This window comes from Anser cygnoides, chromosome 21, assembly GCF_040182565.1.
Source record: "Anser cygnoides isolate HZ-2024a breed goose chromosome 21, Taihu_goose_T2T_genome, whole genome shotgun sequence".
Classification (NCBI taxonomy): domain Eukaryota; kingdom Metazoa; phylum Chordata; class Aves; order Anseriformes; family Anatidae; genus Anser; species Anser cygnoides.
Window position 1 is genome coordinate 9,209,520 of NC_089893.1, and position 5,198 is coordinate 9,214,717.

Genomic DNA, 5,198 nt, shown 5'->3' on the forward strand with positions numbered 1-5,198 from the left:
CTGGGCTGCGGGGCGGAGGGAGGGAAGGGGCGGGGGGAAGGCGGGGGGGCCGCCGGCAGAGGCGGGGGGGTGCGGGGCCGCTGCCCGCGGGGCGCTCCCGGTGCGCGCCTGGAGGCGCCGGGCGGCTCCCCGAAAGCTCTGGGGGTGGCCTGAGGAAGGGGAGGGTGCGCTCATCCCCCCCCCCCCACACACACCCCGTTAGCAGCCCGAAAATTCAGCAGGCGGGGCCGCCCGCCCTCGGGGTCTGCGGCGGTGCCCAAACCCGCTGGGCACCGGGAGCGGGGGGGGCTCCGCGGGGCTCGAAACCGGCCGCCGCCCGCTGCCTTTGCCGGCGGCCCGGCCTGGCTCCCCCGCCACACGCGCACCGTCGGGTGCGGGGGGCCCCGGGGCGGCCCCGCCGAGCACCGGGCGCCCGCTGGCTCCGTCCCGGCCGCCCGCGCCTCGCCTCGTCCCCGCGGCACGCCGCGCTCGGCGGCCGGCCCCCCGGGGCTCGTCCCCCCGAGGCTCCAAGGCCATCCTCCTGCGCCGGTCGGTTTTGCCGGGCCTCTAATCCCCGAGACGAGCAGCGATGTTAATGCTGATCTCCAGCCGGGCAATAACCCGAGCCGTCGGCTGCGGAGCGCGGGCTGGCAGCAGGCAGCTCCCGCTGCAGGCAGGGCGCAGCCCAGCCAGGTTTCTTCCTCTTTATCGCAAGGGCCAGAAAGAGGCCACAGCTTGGAGGGCAACGTCTCCATCCGAAGACCCGTGTGTCCGGGGCCAACCGCGCCCCCCGGTAAAACACCCGCTGAGCTGACGGCGCTGATGTTGCCGGGGCTCCCTGAGCAACGGCATCGATATTTGAAGAGCAGCCTTGCCTCGTTCTCTGCTGTCTCAGAAAACAGCCGACACCAACGGCAAAGCTCTAAAGAAAAAAAAAAACACAATTTTTTTGAAAACGGAACAGCAGGGGAATGAATTAATAGACCACAAAGATGTGGCCGCCAAATGCTGCAGCCACCACGGCTGCCTTGGTTCCCTGCTGATGATCAGCAGCAGTGCTTGCTTCCACGGAGCCCAGCAGCACCCAGGTAACTTCTGGCAGGACGTGTGCATTGTCCCCTGAGCCACTTACTCCCCGCATGCCGCGTGTCTCGGCATACGTGGCAATGGGGTTACCTTCGTGGTGAGAATCGATCCAAGAAGGTGGATTCACCCAGAGAGGCTTTTGCCAATGGTAACAGCCAAGCCATCCGTACTTGTGCCTTAATTACCATCGGCTTGCAGCTGATCCGGGGGTAATTATTGGGGCCGCAGCTCAGCGGGGGAGCTGGGACTTGCTTGAAGGATATTTAGATCCATCAGTCTCTTGGGTTCCCCTGCTAGGTTTATTGCATCTGAAAACAATAAACAGCGTTCAATAAAACTCCACCAATAATAATGCATCCCAAATGTCTATTTTTACCATGCCCCCAAGACAGAATATTAAAAGAGCATCACGGCTGCAAAGCTTCGCTTCCCAGGATAGTCTCAAGCCTGCCGGTCCCCAGCTCCATCCCCCCGATGCTGGTGGCTGTGGGCCTTTCTCGGCGTGCTGGCCTCGGTCCGCAGGCGCCGCCTTGTCCAGGGAGGAGAAACAGCAGCAGCCTCTGATTTCGGCACAGGCAATGTGGTCCCATTCGGCTGCTGTGCTCTCGTGCTGGGATCTTGACGTGCATGAGGCTTCACTGAGGCTGGGAGAAAAGCTGTGCTGACGCTGAGCTCCAGGTTTTCTCCATCGCTTCGCAGCCCTCGCTGGTTCCTGGCGAGTTCGCCTGTGCCGAGGGGCAAGGCAGCGGCACGATGTGCCCCCAAGGGACGCCAGGTCACTGCAAAATGTTGGACGAGATGAAAAAGCTGCCTTGTCCCTTGCAGCCAGCACGGATGTTTTGGCCAGGCAGTGGCAGGAGGTGAAGGATGCGCTGGGGGGGACAGGGGTCACAAGGGCCCTCATGTTTCCAGCAGGAATGGGACATGAGTGGCACGAGCACGGCTGTGCTGGGAAAGCCACGAGCGGACGCACGGCTCCATGCAGTGCTGGGGACCGCCAGCACCGTGCAGCATGACCTCAGGGGCTCATCTGGAGCTCTCGTCCTATCATCTCGTGCCTTTCCTTGGAATAATCTGGTCTGGCAGCGCGACGTTAGCACAACCAAGGTGTATCTCCTGCAAGGAGGAGGATCTTCATCTGCAGGACTCCGCCTGGCGCCCAGCCCTCAGCCAGAGCTCCGGTTCCTACAAAGCAACAAACCCCACGGAGCCTCGGGGCACCCGCAGAGCACGCCGCAGGGCAGCGGGGCTGCTCGTGCTGCCCGCTTGCATCTCCTGATGGAGAGCCCCTTGGGGACACCCAAAAGCAAGGTCTGGCCAAAGCGTCTGCACCCGGACACCACAGGATGCAGGGAGCAGCGGGGTGTTAGCGGCAGCACCCAGCCGAAGCAACCCGAGGGAGCAGCGATTGCCTCCAGCAGACGATGCGTTTTAAAGCCAGCTTGTCATAATAAAACATGAACCATCATTTGGGAGCACCGTGCAGTGCTTCTCTCCCACTAGAAAATACACGTTTTTGGAAACGGATTTGCTGGGTTAGCAGAATGCCACAAGTGTTTGCTGGGTAGTTAGTCATTGCTAATGACTGCACCCTGCCCTAATATTTAATTTACGAAGCGCGGAAAGGATAAATTGCCAGTTAGATTAATTCAGCATGATCAGTGCTGAGTAATTTAAAGGAGAAAGGCAAAAAAATATAAAATCCTGGCTGTTGGGAAGGTGAATTTGTAGTGTGCTCCATACCACCCAGTTCAAAGCTGTTCAAAGGTCCAGAGGAAATCACATCAGTAAAGGGGTTTAGAAAATGCCCAGGCTGAGGCTGTGAATAACCAGACTTCTCCTTGCCCCGCAGACGTGTGGGCTGGAGGATGGCAGGGGGACAGCTCTGGCACCACAGCTGCTGCCCACCGCCCCCACCAGCACCTCCCCATCCTACGCAGCTGTGCCTTGTGCCCGCAAACCAAAGCTTTGCTGCTCCCTGGGGGGGAACACCCCACCTCATCCTCAACACCCCAAAAAGTCCAAGCATGCGTGAGGCTGTGCAAGTGCAGGCGTGCCAGCCTGGACCCTGAAATCACAGCTCTGGGCTCAGCACGCCTGTGGGGTTAGAGGAGGCTTGGAGCTAAGGGGCTGGGAACCAGGCAGGAGACGCTGCAATCTATCTGGGGAGACGGGCGCACCGGCGAGCGCGGATCTATTGAAGCAGGAGGGAGATGCCCTCCGCCAGGCTCCCGGCATCTGCTCGAGACGCACAAGAATGGGGCGATTCATGCCCGGCACAATCCAGCTCTGTCCCCGCGCCGCCTGCCCCTCGCGGCCCCGCAGCCGGGGGCGGCAGCGGGAGGAACGCAGGCGCCCGTCGCCACCGTCCCGGCTCGGCCGCGGGGCGCAGAGCGAGCTCTGCCCCGAGCTCCTGCCCGCCAGAGCACGAGGCACCGCCGCTCGCCGCCACCTCCGCCCCCAGCGGGAGCAGGCAGATGGTCTGTGGAAGATGGGCTGCTCCGTCGTCTGTCGCAGTCCTCCAAGTCTATTTTCAAGGCAGCTTTTTTTAATACCTGAAGAACGGAGCCCAGGGATGCTTCCTGGATGACGGGCTCATCCCGTCTGTTGGTTAACCATCTCCGTGCCTGCGCTGGCCTGCGGTGTTCCCTGACCCACAGATACTGAGAGCTGCTCGATCTTGGAACAGAAAGTGCTCTGGTGTCCAAAACACAAGGGGGAAAACCATCCCTTTTCCTTAACAACTTGAAACGTAGGGATGCAAAGAACCAGGGGACAGTCAGCCACGATGACCATCTCCAGATGTGCTGCTGCGGCAGCTCCTTGGTTCCTGAATCAACTCTGCTCCAGGTAGAGACGTGCTCTGCTTTGCCCAGGCTGCAGGAGATGGGTGGATCCGTGTGTAGCACGAAGGAAACCCCCCTCAGAGCTCACCCTGGCTTTCTCGCCACATGCCGCATTTTTGCAGAGGAATAAGCAAATCTGACAAGAGTTGGCTGCATTCAGACGCTTTGCTTCTCCCTGCTGCTAAAAGGTACCAGGGAACTGCCTGACCTGAATTTTTATGAATCAGATGAGAACAGAGCCCTGGGCATCTCTTGTGACGCTACTTGCAATCAGGCTCTGGACCACCCCATTGCAAGGCAGCGCCGTGGCACACAGAGCAGTCCTGGGAACAACAAATTGCATCTGTTTTTTCCCCCAGAGGTAAGGGGTGAGAAAAATAATAACAACAACAAACCTGAGACCTCCCTGGTGTGCTGCGAGGAGTAAATAACCAGGATAGACAGCAACACGATTCCTGCAATCACCTCCCGAGTTACCCACGGACCAGAAACCAGAGCCCTCTCGGGCAGCAGGAACTCGCGAGGCTTTCCGAGCTCTGTGCCCGGCAGTGAAGATGCTGAGAAGCCGGCGGCTGGGCGGGCAGGCTGAGCAGCTCGCACCCCACGCTCCTCACCCGCAGGAGCTCCTCCCGGAGCCCTTCCCGCGGGGATGTGGCCCCCCGGCATCACCACAGCTTGGACACCAGCCCGGTTCTCTGCTTGGCCTCGTGGCCGTCCCCGGAGGCTCCTTTCCCGGACCCTGTGGCTGCAGGAGGGATTCACCCCCCGGGGGAGGAGGAGCAGGAGTAGCAGGATTTTTCAATCGAGCGTGCTGAGCAATCTGAGCGAACCCTTGAGCAGCCCGTGTCAGGGAGGGGCTGCCCTTTCAAGTGAGCTCATTTAAGCTGTACGTATGATTAATTAGCAGCTTAGAAGTGATGGCTCCAAGGCCAAGGATCAGGCAAGTCACATTTGCCTTCCACGGAGCCCATTGCATCTGGCCGGCAGGGGCGAGGACTCGGTTTAGTCATTCACTTGGAGCAATAAAGCCCTCCCAGCCCCAGGAAAGCCGGAATCCTGTTCCCGGGGGTGAGCCCCCGGGAGAGAAGCGAAGCCTTCTGAGGACAGTGGCCTTCCTTGGCACCATCTTCGGTTTTGTCACCAGCCCCGCATTTGCTGGCCAGTCTTCTGGGTGGAGAAGATGGATGTGCGCAGACCCTCCTGCCCAAATCCCTCCACTCCCTCCCGCAGTCCCGGAGGAGCCCAGGCCACTGCTACGTGTCTGGTAAAAACACCACACCAACAGGC